Source organism: Chlorocebus sabaeus, chromosome 12 (assembly GCF_047675955.1).
Source record: "Chlorocebus sabaeus isolate Y175 chromosome 12, mChlSab1.0.hap1, whole genome shotgun sequence".
Taxonomy (NCBI): domain Eukaryota; kingdom Metazoa; phylum Chordata; class Mammalia; order Primates; family Cercopithecidae; genus Chlorocebus; species Chlorocebus sabaeus.
The window spans coordinates 91,695,787-91,721,428 of NC_132915.1; the positions used below are offsets into that span (position 1 = coordinate 91,695,787).

At 50.4% G+C, this 25,642-nt stretch overlaps 1 protein-coding gene across 2 annotated transcripts in view; it reads left to right on the plus strand.

Moving 5' to 3' along the window:
• The first annotated feature begins 16,195 nt into the window (after nt 1–16,195).
• Nucleotides 16,196–25,642, plus strand: part of DAB2IP (DAB2 interacting protein) — a 186,309-nt gene continuing 176,862 nt past the window's right edge. The window contains exon 1 of one of the 2 annotated variants that reach the window (XM_073021893.1): nt 16,196–16,214. The gene's annotated coding sequence lies outside the window, so the exon portion shown is untranslated. Of the gene's footprint in view, nt 16,215–17,205; nt 17,376–25,642 lie in introns of those variants that run through there. The other variant, XM_007968195.3, reaches the window with a different exon arrangement.

The following is a 25,642-nucleotide window of genomic DNA, read 5'->3' on the forward strand; positions in this document are numbered from 1 at the left end:
GCCCTGGGCAACTTACCATGTCCCACTCCTGATAGCCCCCCAATGACCACTTTATGCTTCAACCAAATCTAGCGGTTGACAGCTCCTCAAACGCTTGGGCTGGCTAAGCCTCCGCGGTTTCCATGCCTCTCTTCTGAGCCGGAAACACCTAACTCCTCCCTACCTGCACTCATTCCCACCCCACAAACGAGACAAACTCCTACTCACCTGCTGGTGCCCCTTTGCTCACCACTGCCTCCAGAAGCCTTCCCAGCCCCTGTGACTGAGTTCTTAGTGCAGTGGTGGCCACAGTCACTGCAGGATGCAGCTGTCTCCAGGTGAAGGCTCTGCCCTGGGGGCAGCCCTCATGTTTATCTCATTCCCCTATAGCCTTAGGCTTGGGACAGAAAGCTTGAGATCAGCAACCAGCCAGCATTTGTTGAAAGATGAAGGGAAGGGGAAGGAGCAATGAAAACAGAACAAAACAAAACATATTTTTAGAAAAGGGAGAAGCTGGCCAGCTGCAGTGGCTCATCCCTTATCCCAACACTTTGGGAGGCCAAGGTGGGTGGATCACTTGAGGTCAGCAGTTCAAGACCAGCCTGGCCAACATGGCGAAACTCCGTCTTTACACAAATTAAAAAAAAATTAGTTGAGCATGGTGGCAGGTGTCTGTAGTGTCCCAGCGACTTGGGAGGCTGAGGCAAGAGAATTGCTTGGACCTGGGAGGTGGAGTTTGCAGTGAGCTGAGATCACACTGCTGCACTCCAGCCCAGGCAACTGAGTGAGACTCTGTTTAAAAAACAAAAAAGAAAAGGGAGAGGCCAAGAAAGAGAAAACAAAAGGGTAACAGGGGTAGGGGAGTAGCCAACTCTTCTGGCCACTGAGGAACGTGCCAGAACAAACAGACGGCACACCCTGAGCATCAAAGCAGATACCATTTCTCTGTGGCAAGACCCCTGGACAGCTCAGTGCCCCAGAGGCAGGGTCCTGGGCACAGGCTGGCTTTGCTGGCAGGCCCCTCTACAGTTTAGCCAACAAGGCAGGACAGGTGTTGGGGGGATGGGTGGGTGGTCCCAGGTGGGCATTTAGCTGCCCACATAGCACTTTGGGCATCACCTGCCATCCGTGGATCCTAGATTCCTGTCTCTAAGAGCCCCAAGAGCCTATAGGCTCTGTCTAGGCCAGTGATTTTCCCGTCATGTCCAAGGAGAAGCTCAGAAGTTGGCACGTAGGAGACACTTTCTTCCTTGAACCCAACTTGGACTAGAACAGCTCACTGGCATCTGATACAATACAAACATTGACGCTGGGCATGGTGATTCATGCCTGTAATCCCAGCACTTTGGGAGGCCAAGGCGGGCGGATCACAAGGTCAAGAGTTTGAGACCAGCCTGGCCAACATGGTGAAACCCCATCTCTACTAAAAATACAAAAAATAGCCAGGCATAGTGGTGCATGCCTGTAATCCCAGCTACTGGGGAGGCTGAGGCAGCAGAATCGCTTGAACCTGGTCCTGCAGAGGCTGCAGTGAGCTGATATCCTGCCACTGCACTCCAGCCTGGGTGACAGAGTGAGACTCTGCTTCAAAACAAACAAATAAATGAATTCTTTTTTGAGATAGATTACAGGTGTAAGCCACCATGCCCAGCCTCAAAATAATAACAATAACAATAACAATAACAATAATAATAATAATAGTAATACAAATGTTGGGCTTGCCTGAACATTTTCATTTAAATGAGGGTTCTGGGTCACTTGAACCCAGGAATTTGAGGCTGCAGTGAATTATAATGTGATCACACCACTGCACTCTAGACAGGGCAATAGAGCAAGACCCTGTCTCTAAAAAATAAATAAATAAATAAAATGAGAGTTCCATGGCTTAAGTAGTTTAAAGAACACTGGTCTAACCTCTTCCCCTTGTAAAGATTGGAAGACAAGGCCTAGAGACAAATAGGTTTCATCCTAAGTGCCCAGGGAGGACAGAGTGACAGAGCTACCTCTAGCTCCTGGCCCCTCCTTCTGGACCACACAGCCCTCTGTTGAAAGTATAAACATATGAGGGAAAGATCAGGAATCTGAAAGTAGGTTTTGTTGGGTAACAGGGAATAGCAACAAAGGACACTTGGTTTCTGGAGCAAGAGGTGGGAAGTAGAAAAGAGGACCAAAGTGGGAAGCGGGGCACAGAGTGGCTGGAGAGGGGTTTGTGGGAGGACAATCACCGTGCACTTAGTTAATTAATGATAGCTAGCCTGCTGGCAAAGCCATTCAAAAACACATCATAAATTTCCCAGCTTTGGACAAGGCAGCCGTAGGTTTATTTTTATTTATTTTTACTTATTTTTAGAGGTGGGGTCTTTCTGCATTTCCCCAGCTGGAGTGCAGTAGCTATTCACAGGTGCCATCCTAGCCAACTGCAGCCTTCGACTCCTGGCCTCAAGCTGTCCTCCTGCCTCAGCCTGCTGAGTAGCTTGGACTACAGGTGCGTGCCACTGTGCCCAGCAGCACTAGGTTTAGAATCAGAATCTCAGAGTTCAAGTCCCAACTCCTGCATTTATCTACTCACTGCATTGACCTTGGCCAAATCAATGACTTCTTGAGACTCAGTTTCTTCCTCAGTAAAATGCGGCTAACAACACCTCTATCCCAGAATGTTGAGGGGTCAATGAGAGCACAGAGTCAAGGCTGAACAATTCCTGGTGGGTTCAGGATTCTTCCTTGCATAGGAACTTGGGGAAGGTTCAAATCCCAGTTCTGCCCCTTACTAGATATGTGATTTGAGGCAAGTTTCTTAACCTCATCTGCAAAATGAGGATAATAGTAGCATTCACCTCCCTCACAGGATGTAATGAGTTGATATGGATTAAAGCACTTAAAACAGAGCTGCATGAGGGTTTGTTATCATTATTTAGACTCTATTAATAACTGCAAAGATTAGGTCTTGCCAAGGAGAGATGGTCGAAATGTAATAAAATAATGCAGATAATTGGCTGGGAGCAGTGACTCACGCCTATAATCCCAGCACTTTGGGAGGCCAAGGCAGACAGATTGCTTTGAGCTCAGGAGTTCGAGACCAGCCAGGGCAGCAAGCTCCCCGTCTCTACAAAAAATACAAAAATTAGCCAGGTATGTGGTGCATACCTGATGTCTCAGCTACTCAGGAAACTGAGGCTGGAGGATTGCATGGGCCCAGGAAACAGAGGTTGCAGTGAGCTGAGATCATGCCACTGGACTCCAGCCTGGGTGAGGGTTAGGGTTTTTTTTTTTTTTTTTTTTTTTTTTTTTTTTTAATAGAACGGGTTAATGAATGGGTGTAAGAAAAATTAGGGTTCTTCTAGAAACCCTAGTTATGGATCTAACTTGACACGGTCCTAACTCATCAGTGTCTTCCAGTCATTCCTCTGGCTGGGAGCCCACCCTGGCTTGCTGTCGCTGGGCCTCTCCCTGCATTCTTCTGCACGCACGTAGAGGTAGGATACCATGTCACCTCTAGATGACTTTGAGTGATAAAGAAGTAACTTCAGCCTCCTTGAATTGAATCTTCTATCCAGAACGTCTAACAAACCTGGAAATTGGAATTGCCCTGAAGCTGATTATTTTGGGAGGGCACCTCCTGGCATTAAAACTAAATTAGATCAAGATACCTCTGTTATTAGCAAAATAATTCCCTACGATTACCGAACACAGCCATGAATCCTGATGGCAGATGAACTTCAGGTGACTTATTTGAGACAAGTAACTGCGAAAATCACAGGCTCATCGAATCGCTTCTCTATAGTGTTGCAGTTGGGTAATTATGGTAATAGTTATGAGAAATCATCCTTCGTGGTCTGGGATCAGGAGGGCTTGAGACAGACACATGAGTGGCAGATGTTACCTGCTTCGAGCTGGAGAGACTGGGCGCCATGTTTGGGTCCAAAATGGGCCCTTGCAGGGAGCTGGTTTGGCCCCTATCTACAGGGGAGAAATCTGTTATGCAGCCTGAATTGCAGTGGCCTGGCACTTTGGGAGGCTGAGGCAGGCAGATTACTTGAGCCCAAGAGTTCGAGACCAGCTTGGGCAGCATAGCAAGACTCCCTTCTTTACAAAAAAAAATACAAAATTTAGCCAGGCAAGGTGGTGTATACCTTCAGTCTCAGCTACTTGGGAGGCTGAGGTGGGAGGATTGCTTGAGGTGGAGGCTATAGTGAGCCACAATTGCACCACTGCACTCCAGCCTGGGTGACAAAGCAAAAACAAACAAACAAAAAATTACGGTGGCCTCATTAAGCATCCCTTTTAAGATCATCTTAATACAGGAAACTGAGTTTTTCCAAGTTCCACTGTTGGGTATGGTAATTCCGAGAAGCAAGTTAAAAACTGGAAAAGCTCGGGACCTCTGAGTTGATTTGATTCAGCAAACATGCCTCTGTGCCCACTGGGTGCCAGGCAGTGATCAAGGCACAGTCAGGGAGGGTGCCAGCATTCAAGGGTGTACTTGATGCTTTCTAAACAGTCTCTTGTCCCCTCAGTAACCTGATGAGAGAGACAGTATTGTGCCCATTTTAGAGACAAGGAAATGAAGGCTCAGAGAAGCGAAATAGTGCTACTGCTGCTAATCAGTGGAAATGACTACTTCTATCCACCCACAGGGAATCTAGATCTAGGAGACTTCCTGGAAGAGTGGATCTGGGAGAGTGCAGAGTAGGCAGAGGAAACAGCTTGAGGAAAAAACCCGGAGGCAGGAGATTAAAGTAGAGGTTCAAGAATGGGGTTGAGGCCAGGCATGGTCGCTCATGCCTGTAATCCCAGCACTCTGGGAGGCCGAGGTGGGCAGATTGCTTGAGCCCAGGAGTTCAAGACCAGCCTGACCAACATGATGAAATCCTGACTCTACTGAAAAGACAGAAATTAGCCAGGCGTTGTGGCGCATGCCTATAGTCCCAGCTATTTGGGAGGCTGAAGTGAGAGAATCACTTGAGCCTGGGAGGTTGAGGTTGTAGTGAGCTGAGATCTCACCACTGTACTCCAGTCTGGGCAACCAGAGTGAGATCCTGTCTCAAAAAGGAGAAAAAAAAAAAAAAAAAAAAAAAAAATTGGGGTTGAGAGGGTAGCTGAACGTCCGGAAACAGAGGGCCTCAAATGACCAATTGAGGGTTTGGACAATGGGGAGCCACCAGAGGTGGTTGAGTAAAGGAGGAATAAGATGGAACCTGAGAATACCTGGGCAGAAGTGTGGGGGACCCACTGGTAGATAAGGCTCCTTGCAGGGACGGGGCCAGAAGGGGATGAAAAATGGATAGTTTTTTCAGTATAAGTGTGTCCCAAATATTGCACAGAATATACTTATACTAAAAAGAAAAAAATTGATTGTCTATATATGATTTATGTTCACCTGCCATCTTGTATTTCATCTGGCAATTCTACCCCCATCTCCTCACATCAGTGCCCAGCTGGGTTCTCTGCCCATGATGACTTTCCCCTGTGGGCACACAGCCTGGTAAACTCCTATCCATGCATTGAAGCCCTGCACGCCTTACCACTGCTGTGGCAATAATTATCATGCACTACGGTGATTACTTTCATTGGTAATTGTTTTACTATCTACCCATCCCCTCAGCAGCCAACCTTACTTCTGGCTGCACAGGGGAAAAAAATGTCAAGACTGTGAGTCCCTCCATTTCCTGACCTCCTCGCCACCCCAAGTTGCTTCCAGCTTCTGCTTCTGTCTCAAGACGAGACAGCCTGTCCATCCCTCCTGCCACCTTGCATGATCCCTTGAGTACTGTACACGTCTCTCACTGGCAGCCCCCAAATCAGACATTCTGCTGGGTCATTCCCATCAGCTGGGCACCTAGCAAGTGTTTCCGGTCCTCCTTATCCCCAGTGGGGTTCCCCAGGAGCAGACTCTGAGAGGTATTCATGCATAGGAGATCCATCAGGGACTGCTCTCAGGCTCAACACCTGTGGAAGGGAAGGGAAGGGAAGGGAAGGGAAGGGGAAGGGGAAGGGGAAGGGGAAGGGGAAGGGGAAGGGGAAGGGGAGGGGGAAGGGGAAGGGAGGGAAAGGGAAGGGAAGGGAGCAGGACTGGGCAGAAGAAGGAATTGAGCTTCCACGCAGTCAGTGCAAGCCTCAGCCCACCCTACACCTGGAGCTGGGATGGCCCTTCAGAGTCATCCTGAGCAGTGCCAAGCTCTTATGACCCTGGGTTGGTTAGTCACTGGATGTAGGACACACCAGGAAGGAGGTGTTGCCTCCGGGGAGGTGGCTGTCTTCAGCAGAGGCAACCTCCAAAGAGCTAAGCACTGAGGCACTACTTCTAGCAGCCTCCCCATACCTAGGGGAGTGAGACCTTCACTCCTGAAGAGGAGTTCCCGGGGGCACATCACACCCCCTACCCTGCACCAAACCCAAGGCATTCCCCTCCAGCAACCATCCAATCTCTTATCTTCCTTCTGACCTAACCCTTCCTGTCCTCCCTTCCCTGCATCCTACTCACTCCTCAGATTTTTGTAAAACTCAAGAGTTGGCTCTATCCCTCCCCTGGGGTGATATGATCGGGTCTGTGCTTTGAAAACCTGATGAGGAGAACTGGTAGATGGGGATCCACATGGAGAGGGGCCAGTAAGTTCACCCAATAGCTCCCTTAAGGTCTCTCAGTAGCCTCCTAAAGGCCAAGTTCCTGTGCATGGCATGTAGGGTCCCTCATGGAGCAGCCCTGCCTCTTCTCCTGCCCCCTCTCAGGGCTGCTCCCCTCACTTGAGGCTCCAATAATACTTGACTGCAATTCCCCGAGCATGCTGGCTGTTTCATGGTGCCATGCTTTTTCATGGGCTGTTTCCTCTTTGCCTGGCTAACTTTTCTTTCTTGCTTCCTTAAAGACACACTCAGGTCATCTCCTTGGAAGCCTTTCCTAGAGCCATTCCTGCCCCGCTCCCAAGGCTGGTAGCAGAGACCCATAGCTGCCACCTCTGTCTCAGCCATTACCAGCAGTGCTCAGTAGCATATGGGAGTGTTCTGCTTGGGGACAACCTGATGACATTGTTACCTGTCTCTTCCCCCTGCATCTGTGTCTCCAGCACCTAGCCCAGAGCCTGGCACAAAAGGAGCCCAGTGACATTGACTTAGGCATGTGGAGAATCCACGGACAACCACCTTCCCAGAGGTGACACCTCCTTCCTGGGGTGTCTTACATCCAGTGACTCACCAACCCAGGGTCATAAAAGCTTGGCACTGCTCAGGATGACTCTGAAGGGCCATCCCAGCTCCAGGTGTAGGGTGGGCTGAGGCTTGCACTGACTGCGTGGAAGCTCAGTTCCTCCTTCTGCCCAGTCCTGCTCCCTTCCCTTCCCTTCCCTTCCTGGGGTATGAGAGAAACTGTGGAGGTGGAATCGAAGCATCTGAGAATGATTAGACTCAAACAGGGATGTGCCCCCTCAGAACAGGTCTTCCCTGGAAACAGCTGTTTTCCTGTTCAGTATCACCCGGTCCTTCCTCTATGCATGGTATCTGACATCATCTCATTCTCTCTGGGTGTTGAATTCTCAGTACCTCAGAGGCAGAAGTGAGGTCTGTGTATTTCTACTGTTTATGCTCCGTGACCTTCATGCCCCCTACAACACAAATCGGAGATGCTCTCTCCTGGCCCCTCCTTCCCACTCCTCCCCTGTCATTCAAGCCATCCCTGCTCCAGGGTCTTATGGGCCTGGGTCTTCATCCTATGATGCTTCAGTCACTGTGGTTTTGAGTTTCACTTGCATTATCAGGTAAGGACCCACCACCCCTAGCTTATCTGTGAAAAGGGTGTTGTGGTTACAAAACCCAGGATCTGGAATCAAACAGATGGGGTTTGAGAACAGGCTCTGTCATCTACATGCTGTGTGATCTTGTGCAAGTTGCTTAAACTCTGAGCCTTAGTTTCCTCATCTGTCAAATGGGAATAGATACTAGAGCCTTTTCAGAGGCAGTCGTAAGAATTAAATGAGAGAGCATCTGGCAAAACACTCAAACTTACATTCACAGCAATGGGCAGAAATGTAGACATTTCTAGCAAGTGTCCAACAATGATAAACAGAGCCTATTGATGGAGGTGAGCAAGCAGACGTCCTGGCCCACCTCCATTAATATTCAACAAACATTCATTGAGCACCTACTACGTGCCCTTGCTGAGGGTAGGAGGAGATGTAACAATGAGGAAAGCCAGGCATGCCAGCCCGGGAGCATGACACATCCACTCAGTGACCACACGTTGAAAGTGCCATCACCAACTACAATGAACACCATGAAGGAAAGTGACTTGAGCCATGGGTGTGTCATGTGGGAGGCCAGGGAAGCCTTACCTGAGGAAATGACATTAGGCTTCCACTGGGAGAAGTTAACTGGGCCAAGGAAGGGAAAAACGTGTTCTGAAGAGGGGAACCTGGTATGCAAAGGCTGTGTCGTGGGAGGAAGGGTTGCATATTTGAGGATCTGGAAGTTGGCTGGAGTGGCTGAAGGCAGAGAGGGAGGGGGCAGATGGCAAGAAATGAGGCTGGGGCCAGGCATGGTAGCTCACACCCAGCACTTTGAGAGGCTGAGGCAGGTGGATCACTTGAGGCCAGGAGTTCAATACCAGCCTGGCCAACATAGTGAAACCCTGTCTTTACCCAAAATATAAAAATTAGTTGGTTGCGGTGATGCATGTCTGTAATTCCAGCTACTCAGGAGGCGAGGCACAAGAGTCACTTAAAGCCAGGAGGTGGAGGTTGCAGTGATCTGAGATCGTGCCACTGCACTCCAGCCTTGGGCAACATAGTGAGACTCTGTTCCCCCCCACCCAAAAAAGAAATGAGGCTGGGGAGGTGGGTAGGACCTGACCACCAGGATCTGGGAGGCCACATGATGGCAACAAGAAATCATTGAAAGCTTTGAACAGAAGTGAGGGTGACATGACCAGATCTGTGCTTTGAAAACCTGATGAAGAGAGCTAGTAGATGGGGACCCACATGCAGAGGGGCCAGGTGGATGCAGGGAACTGGCTCAGTTCTTAGTGAAGTCCAGGCAAGAGACCACAGTGTCTGGACTGGGCTGGAGATAAACATTGGGGAATTGTCTGCATAAGGACAGTGGTTGAAGCCACGGCCTGGGTGTAGTTCAGTTTGCCTGTGGAGAGAGTCTCGAAAAATAAGAGGGACTCAGACCGTGTCCAACTCCAACTTTTACAGCCCAGTGGAGTCAGATGAGGTAGCCAAGGAGGAGAAGTGACCAAGGAACTAGGGGACAAACTGGGAGAGTATGGTAAGATGGAAGGGAACAGAAGTTTCTGTGGGGTTAAGTTTTGCCAAGAGATCAGGTGAGATGGAGTTGGAAATGTATCCTATGGTGTTACCAACAAGGAGGTAATTGGTGACCTTCCTGAGAGCCATTAGGAAAGATTGCAGATCTGGCCAGGTGCCAGTGGCTCACGTCTATAATCCCAGCACTTTGGGAGGCTGAGGTAGGCAGATCACTTGAGATCAGGAGTTTGAGACCAGCATGGCCAACATGGTGAAACCCTGTCTCTACTGAATACAAAAATTATCTGAGCGTGGTGGTGTGTGCCTGTAGCCCCAGTTACTTGGGAAGCTGAGGCAGGAGAATCACTTGAACTCAGGAGGCAGAGGCTGCAGTGAGCCAAGATTGCACCACTGCACTCCAGCCTAGGTAACAGAGCAAGACTCTGTCTCAAAAAAAAAAAAAAAGAGAAAGATGGCAGATCTTAAGCTGGGTCAGCTTCCTGCCTGGCATGGCCGTTTGCATGGGACAAAGTGCCCCAGTGGCTAATGTCCATGTCACCAGGATAATATTACATTGTTCAGAGAGATCTGAACCAAAGAGGATTGGCACATTAGCTCAGAAAATCTCATTGCAACCCTTGAAGTACACGTTGTTCTTTTCCAGTGACCATACAGCCCTGTCAACTTTATACATTTGTTTGCTTGTACAACATGTAACATTAGCCAATTCATCATCTAGAGCCTGAACCATAAGCAATTTGCTATCCTGTATGTTGCCTTGATGGAAGAACTTGACAAGTGAACACATGTGGATTTTGCAGATATAGTGCAGATGATGCGTTTGGTAAATCACTTCAGAGGCATCCCTTGGGGAAGGTGCTGCAGGCTCTGTCGCCCCTACAGATGGAAGCTGGCAAGGCAAAGACGGGTCCAGATTGGAATCCCCGGGCTGCATGTGAGAACAGACTGCAGGGAGCCAGAGCGGATGGGGAGACAGAGAGCAGGGTCTATAGTTCTGAAGTGTTGTACAGCGCCTCACCCCGGGGGTGGGACAAAGGACAGGAGGAAAGAGCACCAGAAGCACTAACTTCACGCATGTTTTTGACCTTCTCATCTCCTGGGCCAGCCTCCATGGGTGTGTTTTTGTTCAGAACTGGAGAACACCCCTGAATTTTTTAAATAATTGAGACAGAGTCTCATCTGCTGCCCAGGCTGGGGTGCAATGGCATGATTGTAGCTTATTGCAGCATCAAACTCCTGGGCTCAAGGGATCATCCTGCCTCAGCCTTCCAAGTAGTTGGGACTATAGGCATGCTCACCACTGTGCTTGGCTCCTCTTGGAATTTTGTTGTTGTTGTTGTTGTATTTTTTGAGACAGAGTCTCACTTTGTTGTCCAGGCTAGAGTGCAATGGCGTAAACATGGCTCACTATAACCTTGACCTCCTGGGCTCAGGTGATTCTCCCAACTCAGCCTCCTGAGAAGCTGGGATCACAGATGCATGCCACCATGCCCGGCTAATTGTCTTTTCATTTTTTTTGTAGATATGGGGTCTTGCTGTGTTGCCCAGGCTGGGCTCAAACGATCCTCCTGTCTTGGCCTCCCAAAGTGCTGGGATTACAGACGTGAGCCACTGTGCTCGGTCCCCTGGAATTTTTGATCTGCTGCCCACTTTCTTTCTTTCTTTATTAGTTTTCTTTTCTTTTCTTTTTCTCCTTTTTCTTTTTCTCCTTTTTCTTTTTCTTTTTTTTTTTTGAGACAGAGTCTTACTCTGTTGCCCAGGCTGGAGTGCAGAGACGTAATCTCGGCTCACTGCAACCTCCACCTTCCAGGTTCAAGCGATTCTCCTGCCTCAGCCTCCCGAGTAGCTGGGACTACAGGCGTGCACCAGCACACCAGCTAATTTTTGTATATTTAGTAGAGATGGGGTTTCACTATTTTGACCAGGCTGGTCTTAAACTCCTGACCTCAGGTGATCTGCCCGCCTCAGCCTCTCAAAGTGCTGGATTTACAGATGTGAGTCGCCATGCCCGGCCCTCCCACTTTCACAGTAACCCGATCGAGGTCCTTCCATCCTCCCCTGCAAACATTTTCCTCTTGACCATAGTCATATAATTGCTACCTGTACCGAGAACAGAGCCACACATTTTGCCACCATGATCTCACTGAATCTTTGTAATAACCCCTTGTGATAATCTCTAGTCAATGTTGGCTGTGTAAACCCAGCAACAGGCTCAGAGGGATGTAGTAGCATATTCTAGGTTCCACAGCTGGCAAGCGGGTCAGCCTGGATATAAATGCAGCACTATTTTTTTTTGGAGATGGAGTCTTGCTCTGTCACCCAGGCTGGAGTGCAAATGGCACGATATTGGCTCACTGCAACCTCCCCCTCCCAGGTTCAAGCAGTTCTCCTGTCTCAGTCTCCCTAGTAGCTGGGATTACAGGTGTGCACCACCATGTCCAGCTAATTTTTGTATTTTAGTAGAGACGGGGTTTCACCATGTTGGCCAGGCTGGTCTCGAACTCCTGACCTCAGGTGATCTACCTGCCTTGGCCTCCCAAAGTGCTGGGATTATAGGCACTCTTTGACTTTGAAGTTCACTTTCCCATCAAGAACACTCAATGAAGACCAAACAGTCAGTCCAGCAGGTGGTGGGGTTGCTTTTTCCTTTTGACAGTTTGGAATGATCCCTTTTGGTTTCTGAGTCTTTGGGTTACTCAGTCCTTTCCTTCATTCAATAAACCTTCCTGAGGCCAGGCCCTGTGCAGGAGGTGGGGCTGCAAGGTTTGTGACTTGGAAGAGCTCACAGTCTGCTCCAGGAGAGAGACCCATAGCTAGGCGCAACAATCTACAATGTGATAAATATAGATGGTGGAGTGGGTGGGTATGGTGGGAACCCTCTGCTTCCCATGGGCTGGAATGCCTGAGCTGCATTATAATAGGAGAAGTAGGCACTGACTGGGTAGAGATAGGGAGGACAGGCATTCTAGGAAGAGTAAACAGTGTGTGCAAATTCCTGGGGCATGGTAGAGCTTGGGGGACTTGGGAGACCTGGTTATTTGCTGGTGCTTGGGTGGGGGCAGTCTCAGCTGACTAGGACTAGGGTGTGAAGGACCCCAGTGAAGACTGTAGACTGGACTATTCATGTTCTTAAGATTTACTGAGCACTTCCTCATGAGCCAGGCTTTGTGCTAGGTTTTTCCCAGAAAGGATGACCATGTTATTAACATAAGGAAACTGAAGTTCAGAGTAGGACTGGGTTTTATGTGGCCCCCCACCATGACTGCTCTGCACCTTAAAAAAAAAAAGTGATGAAGAATAAGACAAACACTGTGTGTCTCCTATCCTGGTCAAGAAATAAAACCTAGGATGAGCATAGTGGCTCACACCTGTAGTCCCAGCACTTTAGGTGGCCAAAGCAGGAGGATCGCTTGCGCCCAGGAGTTTGAGACCAGTCTGGACAAAATAGTGAGACCTTATCTCTACAACAAACAAACAAACAAAATTAGCCCATCATGGTGGTGTGTGCCTGTAGTCCCAGCTACTCAGGATGCTGAGGTGGAAGAATCCCTTGATCCTGGGAGGTTGAGGTTGCAGTGAGGTATCATCACATCATGCTACTGCACTCCAGCCTGGTTGAAAGACTGAGATGCTATCTCAAATTAAAAAAAAAAAAAAAAAGAAAAGAAAAAGAAAACAAAGAAAAAGAAAGAAAGACAGACAGAAAACCTTAGTAAGATGTGTGAATGTGTGAAGCCCCCTCCTATCAAACATCTCCCTCTCTCCGGAGGTAAAACTGCAGAATGGTGTATTTATCAATCCTCTAAATGTCTTTATACTTTTACCATATCTGTGCATTTCTATGGAATATATGGTATTCTGTTTTTCATGTTTAAAGAATCTATATGAAGGCTGGGCATGGTGGTTCATGCCACCGGTCACGTAGTTTGTGGAATTACAGGAATATAACTTGAAGCCAGGGTAGGCACAGTGGCTCACGCCTGTAATCTCAACACATTGTTTGGGAGGCTGGGGTGGGAGGACCGCTTGAGCTCAGGAGTTTGAGACCAGCCTGGTCAGCATAGAAAGGCCCCCCTCTCTACAGATAAAAAAATTAGGGCCGGGCGTGGTGGTTCACGCCTATAATCCCAGCACTTTGGGAGGCTGAGGTGGGCGGATCATGAGGTCAGGAGATTGAGACCATCCTGGCTAACATGGTGTAACCCCGTTTCTACTAAAAACACAAAAAAATTAGCCAGGCGTGGTGGCAGGTGCCTGTAGTCCCAGCTACTCAGGAGGCTGAGGCAGGAGAATGGCGTGAACCCAGGAGGTGGAGCTTGCAGTGAGCTGAGATCGTGCCACTGCACTCCAGCCTGGGTGACAGAGTGAGACTCCGTCTCAAAAAAAAAAAAAAAAAAAAAAAAAAAAAAAAAAAAAATTGGACAGGCACGGTGGCTCATGCCTGTAATCCCAGCACTTTGGGAGGCTGAGGTGGGTGGATCACCTGAGGTTGGGAGTTCGAGACCAGCCTGACCAACATGGAGAAACCCCGTCACTACTAAAAAATACAAAATAATACAAAATTAGCTAGGTGTGGTGGCGCATGCCTGTAATCCCAGCTACTTGGGAGACTGAGACAGGAGAATCACTTGAACCTGGGAGGCAGATGTTGCGGTGAGCTGAGGTTGCACCACTGCACTCCAGCCTGGGCAATAACGGTGAAACTCCATCTCAAAAAAATAAAAAAACGAACAAACAAAAAAAATCTAGCTGCATGTGGTGCCACCACACCTGTGGTCCCAGCTACTCAGAAGGCTGAGGTAGGAGTATGACCTGAACCCAGGAGTTTGAGGCCACAGTGAGCTATGATGGCACCACTGCACTCCATCCTGGGTGACAGAGCAAGCCTCCATCTCAAGACAACACAAAACTATATGAATGATATTATACAAATTTGATCTTTTGCAACATGTTCTTCCTCCCCTCGTTTGAGATTTGAGATTCATAATGAATTTCTAATCATTCATTTTTGCTGCAGTATAGAATGTTGCTGACTACCCCGCAATTTGTTTATGCATTCTTCCTCTGATAGGAATGGAGGCTGTTTCAAATTACTTACTAGTATTATCATTGTTGCAATGAGCAAGAGGGTCTCCATGTCAAGGCTCTGTGTCACTGGGGTATGTGCACGTCAACATTTCTAGATGCTGCCAAATTGTTTCCCAGAGTGGCTGTACCCATTTCCCCTACTGCCTGCAGCATGGGACAGTTCTCCAGACTCCGTGTTCCTGCTGTCCCACTTCTTTGTTTTTGCGCCCATCTGACAGGTGTGAAGTGGCACTTTACTGTGGTATTGTTTACTATTTCTCTGATTACTAGTGAGACTGACCATCTTTACCTATGGTGTATTGGCCATTCACGTTTCTTTTTCTGTGGACTGCCTGTTCATATATTTTGCCCAATCTCCCATTGTTTCTTTTGCAAATTGGTTTGTAGAAAGCCTTTGCATATTTTGGATATCATGTTGCAAGTATCTTTTTATAAACAGAAGTTTTGAATTTTAATTAAATGTATTGATGTTTTTCTTGATGATTTATGCTTTTGAGGTCTTCTTTAAGACATCCTTGACTATTATGAGTTTTGTGTGTGTGTAAGTTTTCAGTACACCTGGAACTGAAATTTTATGCATGGTGTGATGTAGGGATTCAGCTAATCTTTTTCTAATACGGACATTAGATCGCTCTAGCACCCTTTATAGAAAAGTCTACCCTTCTCCCACTGACCTGCGGGGCCATCTCGGCTACATATCAAGTTTCCATACCTGTACGGGTCTATTTTTGCAGCCTCTATTCTAGTCCACTGACCAATTTATCTATCCTTAGGCTAATACCAGATGCTGTGATTGTACATTTTGGGGTCCTTAGCACCTCCTCTCTCGAATTAGAAGAGTGCTAGTGACTTCCTGAGAGTAGAAACTTGAGTTCACCTTTGCGGCTCTCTCATCACGTTTTACATGAACATTCACATAACCCTTTTGTTTACAAAAGGATTTCTTGCATACTGTCTCTTGGAGTTCTAAAACTCTTTTTGCAGAAGATAAAACTGAGGCACAGAGGTGAGACGATTTGCCAAGGTCGCACAGCCAGAAAGTGTTGGATTAGGGGTTCTATCAGATTTCAAAGCCATCCTGTGCATTCATCGCATATGCTCTGAAGACTTCTACTGACCCTGGTATCGGATTTCACTGCTTCCTGCCTTCATTCGACAAGTAGCTCCTGAGGGATGACTGTGCCAGCTTCTGGAGGGTGCTGGGGCTGAGACCCCATTTCTAGGAGGCTCTTCCCAGTACTGGAGACCGGTGAGAAGGGTGAGACAGTAGATGGACTTTTTATGGGACATCGTCTGCGGCTTGGGATCAGCATCAAGTCCCGCCAGGTTTCAGAGCCAATTTAAAGAGCCCCATTTTTGGCGTGCAGTTGGGCCCAGGCGCTGTCTTCGGAGAGGACGCTGGCTTCCCCCTGGAATTACAGGCGTCCTCCCGCCCTCCCGCCTCGAGAGGCAGGAATGCGAAGGATCAGCTTTCAGTAGAGCTGCGGCTGCCGTTCGGGGAGTTCACCGTGCAGGCCCGTCCCCAGCGGCCGAATTAACTTGTTCGGTCTGTCGGACTGGGAGAGCAGCTCTCGCTAAAAATAGCGCCCTGCCCAGCTCGACCTGCGCGCCGCGGTGAGATTCCGAGCCGGGACAGCTTGAGGAGCCCGGGAGCCCTGCGCACCCCTCACCCCGGTCCTGGCCGGGGACCGACCCCGGAGGCGGAGGCCGCGGGCACCTCGCTGGCCCCACAGGTGCCGCGGAGGGTGGCAGGTCCGCTGGACGAGGCACTGCCGAGGCCGTCAGGGATGGGAGCCGGCGGTGCCTCCTTCCGCCCCCTAGCCTGGGCCTCCCTGCCCCTGCTGGGGCCTCCGGCCTGCGCGCTCTGCGACGACACGCTCTGCTGCGGAGGTAAGGCCGGGCGCCTGCGGGCGCGCCCTCGCCCTACCCGTGCACTTGCCCGGGGCCTGTTTCTCCTCCTGGGCCCCAGATCCGCGGCTGGGGGCAAGGTGAGGACGAACACAGGCATCCGCATAGGGCTGGGAAAAGGAGGCAGGAGCTCTCAGCAAACCCACCTTTAGCTGGAAAACGTCGCTGTCCCTCACCACCACGGTCCGAAAAGTGTTTGCCCTGCTCTGGCCTCAGTGTGCCTATCTGGGAAATGGGTCAATATTATAGTCACGCTTTAATATTTGTTGTGACCCGAAGAGAAGTTTGGGGGCTTGCTGAAGCGGGTCGCAGACGTTCGCGGGACGTTCCCTCCAGCTAGCCAGAGTCCTCAGGAGTTTCTGTTGGTGGGAGTGCTAGGGTGCCTTCCCTGTGACATCCCGCACTGTCCCCTTCCAAAGCTCTAGTTCCCCCCATCAGTCCTCGGCTCCTGAGGTTGGACATCCACGCAGGGCGCACAGAAAAGTTTAAGGGGTCAGCGGATGCGGGAAGATTCTAGCGGGAAGGGGAGCTGTAGGGTGGAAGAGGGATAAGTAAAGCAAAGTCGCGGCCCTCTCCTGGGTCCCGTACCCTCATAGCACCGAAACCGAAGCAGAGCTTATCTTTGGACTCCTGAAGGCCTGCGGACTCCGGGAGGGGAGGGGGCGTGCGGTCCCGCCGGCATCTTGGGCCAGCACTAGGCTGGGGAGTGTGTGCTCTGAGCTGAGGGCCTCGGCTCTACCCAGTCCGGCCTGGGCGGGGCGGTGGTGGGGAGGTCGATTGACCAAACAGGTGCGCCCCCGCCCCTCCGCTCCCCGCCCTCGCTGGGTCCCCGGCCTGCGGGCGGAGCCGTGGGCGGCTGGGTCTGCGATTGGCAGGGCTGGGCAGGCCGGGTGACCGCGGGAGCCCGGGAGCCAGAGAGCGGCGGCGCCGGGGGAGGCGCGGAGCCCGCCGGAGCGCGCTCCTGCCTGGCCAGCCGCCTACTCCGCCCGCCCAGCTCCACTCGGCCCAGCTGGCGCGACGGAAACTTTCCTGCAGCCACCCGGCGACTCCGCGACTCCGCCGCTTCGCAACCCTGGCCCTGGGCCGCTCGGGCTCCGGAGCCTTTGGGATGGCAGCGCCCAGCGGCCCGGCCCGCGCGTAGAGGTAAAAGCTGGTGGCCGCGGCTCAGGTGGAGGGGGCCCGGGTGATTGCCGGGAACTGAGCAGCATCCCGGGTTCGGGAGGATCCGGGGGCTCCGATGCGAGGTGTTGGGGTAGGGGACTGAGGAATGGGCGGCGACTTTGCTTTATTTACCCCGTTTTTACCCTACAGTCCCCTCTCCCGCAGGGAAATCTGCGCGATACATTGACCCTTTAAACTTTCCTGTGTGCCCTGCCCAGATCTCGACCGCCGGGACCCAGGGCTGGCGCTGTTTTCTTGGGAGAGTACAACATAGGGGATCGCGAGGAAGGCGTCCCCAGCTGGGGCCCGCGGGCGGCGGGAGTTAGGGATGGGGGGGTGCCAGCCTACCGATCCCCAAGGCTTCCAGCGCTCTGCCAAACTTCAGACCTTCCTCAGCTCACCCTGGGGATTGGTGATGGGGCAGCCAACCAAACCTCTCCACCCAGAGCCAGGCACCCCCTGGGGCACCCAAGTTTTGGGTGTTTTTGTTCAATCCTAGCCAATCCTAAATTATCAGGGAGGCGATTGACAGGGCTGGGTCGTTGAAGTGAGGTCTCTTTTCCGTTTCCTGGGCTGCTCTGGACCCCATCTTCCGTGAAAACACCTTGGGCTCAGCAGAGTGGGAACAGGGACCAACGCCACCTGGTTCCAATGCTCAGCCTGGTGGGAATGACTGCAGGGTGTTCTGGTCTCAGGATGGTCCACTCTTGAGCTATCTAGTGTGAGCCATATGGAAACTCCTCTCCCTCTGGCCCCTTCTGCTGTTAAGGAGGGAAATTTTACTTTAATTTTGATTGTGAGTGGGTGAGTAGGTAGCTTGTCACCAATAAGGACCAATCTTTAACATTATTCCTTCTTAATGTTAACTCCTTTCCGTGTTTTATTGACCCAGGACAGAACACCTAAGAGTAAAAAAATGGAACCAAACACCTACCTCTTGAGCCCAGGGAACCTGGGTTCCAACATCGAGCCCTGTGGCTCATTAGCTGTGTATCTGTGGGCAGGTTTCCTAACCTCTCAGAGCTCAAGGGTCCCGTCCAAGGGGGATATAGGGAGGTTTTTTCAAGGTGAGGCGTCGAAGGCGCCTGGCTCATAGGACAGCTGTCTTGTGCAGCCAATCTATACCCTGGAGCTTGTGCCCTCTTGCTGTCTGAGAGAGCCAGCATCCTTGTGCCTCAGTTTCCCCTCTTCTAGAAAGTTGGTAAGGACCAGCCCCTCTTAATCAGTCCTTTTGAGAAAAGTGCACAGTGCACACACCCACAATTTCAGTGGGTTTGTAGGCTTGGATTTAAACAGCCTCACACGTTCTTATCCCTGCAATGAACTATTCAGAATGTACAAGGCTTCTGTCTATCCTGATCTCTCCCCCTTTCCCCACCCCCTTTTAGACACCTGGAGGTAACTATTGTAAATGGCAAGGAAGAGCAAATGAACTAAATAACCAGCATGATGGGGAAAAGGGTTGACCTGCAGAACCTGGCCCAAAGTCACCTTCAAGATCACCTTGCCCCCCTATCCCCCCATTCTTCCTTCCCTGGTGCTGTGTCCCTGCTTGGTGAACATCTAGTCTTTTTTTGCTAGGGTCCTATAGTAACAGTGAATTCACTAGACAGTTGGTTTCATGATTGGGAAACTCTTGGTTTCATGATTGAGCAACATTCTTCCTGTTTGGGACAGAAATCTGTGTCTCTATGACTTCTATCCACTGGTTCTGGAACAACCCTTAGGGCATCTCTTACTGTCTCAATTATTCACTGTGGTCCCCTGGTGCCTGGCATTCTGTTCCGTCCCTTCAGTATTCAACACACAGGCACTGAGGTTGGTAATGATCATAGCACTGTTTATTGAGTGTTTATTATATGTCAGACCCTGCCCTGAGGACTTTACACATATTATTTTCTTGCACCCATAAAACAAACCCATGAGGTTGATTATTTTCTTATCTTCATTTTGCATATAAGAAACAGGTTTAGAGAGGTTAAGGGACTTACCCAAGGTCCTACAACTGGCAAGAGGCTGGCTGGGCTGTGCACCAAACTCAGCATCTGTATCTGTCTTTAGAGCACATGCTTCGCTTTTGACCTTTGCTTGCATACATGCCTCTGTGTGTGTGTGTATGTGTGTGCCCGCATGCGTGTGCACGTGCATGACTGTGTGCCTGGGACTAGTGTGTGACAGCAATGCTTTTATCACAAGCACCTGGAGCACCTGTTAAAATGCAGATTCCTCATCTCTATTCCAGGCCCTCGGATCTGCACTTTAAACCACCCCCCACCCCCACCCCCACCCAGCCCAGGCCATTTTCCTGCGGGTCACAGTTTGAGGGCCATAGCACTAAGGTACTCTTAGGAAGAGGATGTGGAATATAGGTTTCAACAGATCTGAATTTAGTCTTGGCTTCACTCTCTGGAGCCGGTCACTTTTCCTTTCTAGGGCTTTCTCCCAAGTTAAGATGGGCATGCTCTTGCATCCACTGGTGGGTGGAATGGAGCAGGCCCTTGGCTGATGGGAGCCCTGGCAAAGCTTCTCCTGCCACAAGTGGATGTGCTTGCGGGCAGACCCGGGCACCCCCAAGATCCCTGGCCTCTGCTTTCTAGGATTGGTGTGCCTTAGATGAGGCCCTTGTGCTCAGGTTATTTTATTTTGGAGACAGAGACTCACTCTGTCGCCCAGGCTGGAGTGTAGTGGTACTATCATAGCTCACTGAGGTCTCAAACTCCTGTGCTCCAGTGATCCTCCCACCTCAGCCTCCTTAGTAGCTGGGACTACAGGCACATGCCACCATGCTTTGCTAATTTTTAAATTTTTAGTAGAGATGAAGTCTTGCTATGTTGCTCAGGATGGTCTCGATCTCCTGAGTTCCTGATGCTCCTGCCTCAGCCTCCCAAAGTGCTAGGATTGTAGGCGTGAGCCACTGTACCCAGCCTCTGCTCAGGTTTTTCACCCGCAGTGGTGGGGACCCTGGAGAGGCTGGCGGAAACCTCTCCCTCCCCTCTACACCTTCTTCCTCCATCCTCCTATGGTGGCCTCTGGCCCTCTAGGAGAAGGTGTTGGGCCTGCGTCTCGGGGGGAGAGGAGTGAGGTGGTTCTGTTGTGTGCCCATCTGTGTTTTTTATCGCCATCCCTTCCCTTGGAGGATTGCTCTATGGGCCATTGGGCAGCTCTGGAGAAATGTCTGGGGAAAACGTGAGGTTGCCTGGCCTGGGCTGACTCAGGAGATACAGGGTAAGGAATCACATAGACCCCCACTGTGTCACAATTCTGGCCTACCAGCTGTGCTGCAGACAGGGTGCTTGTTCTGCCTTGGACCTGTTTGATCCTGCTGAAAGCACAAAATTATTAAACACCCATTTTATGAAAGAGGTCACTGGAGTCCAGGAAACTACAGTGACATTTCCAAAGCCCCAATGTGTGTATGTGGGCAGGGGATGGCATGGTGATAAAAGTCAGGACCTGAATCCAGGTGCCTTGACAATAAGGCACTCTGGCCTTTTTTGCAGTCTATTTTATGCCTCACTATTTTTCTGCTCTACCTGGTTGTGGCTTTGGTGCCAGAGCCCTCACCTGGAAGCTTGAAGACCTGGGCCATGATTGGGTTGTGTGATCCTGGGCAGGGATGGTCATCTCTTAAAACGTTAGGTTTCTCTTCTGTAAAGGGGCTGGAGGTGGGGCTTTTTGGCCAGATCTCTGAGGTTCTTTCCCACCTTGACATTCACAAGTTGGACTCTGTCTGCATTTCCTCTCTGCATTTCTAGGGAGAAGTTATGGGCTCAGGGCATGGGTGAAGGGTTGAGTTGGGCTGGAGGGCAGAGTGCTCCGTGGGAATTACTATGAAAGGGGCCAGAAAGGCTCTTATGGGAATGGTGGCCAGTGGGGCTGGGATGCCTAGGGGCAGTCCAGTGGGGGACAGGTAGTGGAGGAAGCCCAGGGGAGGGGGAGGTCACTTACCTTAGAATTACACAGTATTTTGCACCCTGATCCTTGCAAGAAGGTGATGGTGGGAATGATGGGGGGTCAAGGGCAGGAGCCAAGGGGGAGTGTGGGGGCACTAGGGCCTACCCCACTGCAGCCCCTCTCAGCCCTGGGTAGTCTTGACCAGGAGACAAGGGGGACACATAAGGACCTTGTCTCCCTTCCAAGCCATCACATATCTCTCCTCTGGGCTTCCTCAGCCTTTCCTGAATCTGACCTGAATGATTCTAACATCTCTCTGGAGCGAGCAGCTGGCTGAGGGGGTCCAGCTGCCCGTTTCCCATCCCAGGTGAGCCTCCAGCAGCACAGCTTCCTGAAGTAGCCCTTGGTAACCACAGCCTCTGCTGGCCACTTACTGTCATGTGAGTGGCTTCCTGTTAACCACGAGATCAAAGCCAAGCTCCCTGGCCTGGCAAACACAGCCCCATGGCTGGCTCCAGTTTTCCTCCCTGCCTCTTCTTTCTCTGCTCTTCAGGTTTTATGTTGCCTGGACTTTGCCTGTGACTTCCAGAATGCCCTTTTCTCTCTGCCACTGCTTACTGCCCAAATTCTTCCTGCCCCTCTGGGTGTGGTACCAATTTCACCTCCATTTGGTCTCATTGCCCCTCTAAGGGTGAGCCGTTCCCCACTGAGGTCCTGGCTTGCAGCTCTTTCTTACTAACTGCCCTGCTTTGACTGGCATTGTCTGCTTGCCTGTCCCCTGTGATGGGCTCTGGGCTCTAGAAATTGCTCTAGTAAATGCCCTAGTGAATGCTTGGAAAGCTTTGTAGAGTTGGACTAGCTTTGAATGAGGCATGATTTTTCCACTCCTGCTCCGACTGCTGTGCCTGCACCCAGCTCCTCAACACAGTCAAGTGGGGAGCCTCGCAGTCGGCTCTGGGCAGGGCTGGCTCTAGCAAGCGACAAGCAACAGATGGAGAGATGCCTATGGTTTGCAGAGGACTTAGCTGCTTCGTTTGGATTGTTCTTTCTTTTCTTTTCTTTTCTTTTCTTTTCTTTTCTTTTCTTTTCTTTTCTTTTCTTTTCTTTTCTTCTCTTTCTTTTTTTTGGGACAAGGTCTCCTTCTGTTGCCCAGGCTGGAGTGCAGTGGTGTGATCTTGACTCACTGCAACCTCCGCCTTCCAGGCTCAAACGGTCCTCCCACCTCAGCCTCTCGAGTAGTTCGGACTACAGGTGCTCGCCACCATGCCCAGCTAATTTTTGTATTTTTTGTAGAGACAGGGTTTCCCCATGTTGCCCAAGCTGATCTCGAACTCCTGAGCTTAAGTGATCCACCCACCTCAGGCTCCCAAAGTGTTAGGATTACAGGCATGAGCTACCATGCCCAGCCCCATCATTTGGATTGTTATTGACCTGCTTCTTAAAAAAAAAAACTTTATTCTGGCTGTGTGGCATCAAGTGGGACGGGCCTAGAAGCAGGTTGGGGAAAGCCACCTGTCAGTGTCCGTCCCCAGCTATGGGCTGAATTTCAGGTCTCAAATGAGAATAGCCAAATTCACCTGTTCTTTAGAATTATTATTGGTTTTTTTGAGACAGGATCTCACTCTGTCACTCAGGCTGGAGTGCAGTGGCGTGATCTTGGCTGACTGCAACCTCCACCTCCTGGGCTCAAGTGATCCTCCCATCTTAGCCTCCCTAGAGTATCTGGGACTACAGGCGCGTGCCGTCATGCCTGGCTAATTTAAAAATTGTTCTTCTTGTAGAGATGAGGTCTCACTATATTACCCAGGCTGGTCTTGAACTCCTAGGCTCAAGCAATCCTCCCACCTTGACCTCCCAAAGTGCTGGGATTGTATGCATGAGCCACCGCACCGGCTTCTTTAGAATTCTTAAGAGTGTTTATAAAGTACTTGTGAAGGGCCTGTGGGGGTCATTGGGATTGTGTTGGGGGCCCACAGACATAGTCCCCACAGACATGGACATCGAGGAGTCACATGGCTTTTCTAGGGTTGCACCATTATTTGTGGCCAGAAAGTTCACAGAAACATCTGTCCCTGAGTTCAGAGGGGACTGTTGAGCCTCAGAGGCCAAAAGGGAGAGAAAAAAATGAGGACCAAGAATACATATGAACGCTGGGTGTGCTAGCTCATGCTCGTGATCCCAACACTTTAGGAAGCCAAGGCGGCAGGTCACCTGAGGTCAGGAGTTCAAGACCAGCCTGGCCAACATTGTGAAACCCCGTCTTTAATAAAAATACAAAAAAGGAAAAAAAAAAAAAGAAATTAGCCAGGTGTGGTGGTGCATGCCTGTAATCCCAGCTACTCAGGAGGCTGAGGCAGGAGAATTGCTTGAACCCAGGAGGCGGAGGCTGCAGTGAGCTGAGATGGCACCACTGCACTCCAGCCTGGGTGACAGAGTGAAACTGTGTCTCAAAAAAAAAAAAAAAAAAAAGTATGCTAAAACACAAAGCATTTATACTACACTTTCTGGTGTGCAAGGTGCTTTCTTCAGAGGGTCCCCTCCCAGTCCCCCTGTAACTTTCTGCTGAGGAAACCAAGGCTCTGAGGAAACACAGCTCAGCTCCCGTGGCTGGAGGGACCCAGCTCAGGACTTCCCTGACTCCCCTCACTCCAGGTCCAGTGCTCACGGGCAGGGCTCAGAGTGGGTGCTGGAAGCAGGCTGTCCTTATTGACGGCTCCCAATTCAGAGTAAGGATTTTTTTTTTCTTTGACATTCTTGTGTTGGAATCACTTTCCCTGTTACCATCATTGGATAAGCGTGAACTCAGGCAGTAGGGGGTGAGGGAGGTGGGACCAGGGAGAATGGCAGCATCCTTCTTTTTTTTTTTTTTTTCTTGAGATGGAGTGTCGCTCTGTTGCCCAGGCTGGAGTGCAGTAACACGATCTCAGCTCACTGCAACCTCTGCCTCCTGGGTTCAAGCAGTTCTCCTGTCTCAGCCTCCTGAGTAGCTGGGACTACAGGTGCGTGCCACCACGCCTGGCTGATTTTCATATTTTTAGTAGAAACGGGGTTTCACCATATTGGTCAGGGTGGTCTCAAACTCCTGACCTTAAGTGATCCACCTGCCTGGGCCTTCCAAAGTGCTGGGATTACAGGCATGAGCCACCACGCCTGGCCGGCAGTGTTCTTAAGAATGTAGCGAACACCTGTGCAGATGGGCCAGGTGACCAGGTCAGAGATCTCTGTCCTGAAGTAGGAAGCCCTCTCTCCTTGTAGGTGACAGTGGCTGATACCTAGTAAAGACTCATCTTGGAGTGAGGTCTGATGGATGCTAGGATACTGGAGGGAGAGGAGAGAGATTGATGATAGGCTGGTTTTATGTTCAGATACTCCTCCTATCATTCCTTTGGGTTTTTCTTATTTTTTTGAGATGGGGTCTTGCTCTGTCACCTAGGCTGAAGTGCAGTGCCACAATCATGGCTCACTGTAGCTTGAACTCCTGGGCTGAACCAATCCTCCCATCTCAGCCTCCCAAGTAGCTGGTACTGCAGGCAAGCACCACCATGGCCAGCTATTTTTTTTTAAATTTTTTTGTAGAGATGGGGTCTTGCTGTACTGTCCAGGCTAGTGAACTCCTGGCCTCAAGCAATCCTCCCACTTAAGCAATCCTCCCACTTCAGCCTCCCAAAGTGCTGAGATTACAGACATGAGTCACCACTTCATCGTTCCTTTGTTACTTCCTGTCCTACTTACTGTTGCCTTATCAGTTTATCTGTCTCTGCCCCTACCCCTGTCCCTAGACAGAGCATCCTAGCACAGGTGCCTCATGGTTTTCCCCTCTGGGTGACCCTAGAGCAAGACTCACCTCTTAAGAGGGGAGGGGAGGGAATGTGAATAAGTAAATAAATAAGCAGATGAATGAGGGACTCTTCTCAGCATCTTTGGTGACCTTGTCTGACTATCACTGGCTGTAGAATGTGTGACAACTGAGTCCACCAGACAATGGCTATTTGCCGGGGGCAGCAGGACCCAGCCAGACATAATGGAAGCAGGCCCTGGCCGGAGCAAGGACCTCAGAGCCTTTCCCGGCAGAGGGAACGTCGTCAAAGCTGGTGCTGCTTCCGGGAGGAGAGAATTCCCAAAAGGCTCTGTCAGCCCCTCTGATAGGGATCTGCAGGGTGTGTGAGAGATTTGTTTTTCAGCCAGGATGTGGGGAGTTAAAAATAGACACCCTAATCCCTTGAGTTCGTGTCACACTTGACGCTGTGCAGAGCCCTATGGCTCCATTATCTCACTTGAGTGGCTCGGCAGCCTTTGACGTGGGGAGAGGTTGCGCTGCCCGCTTTATAAACGAGCGTGTGGAGGTATGCACCCAA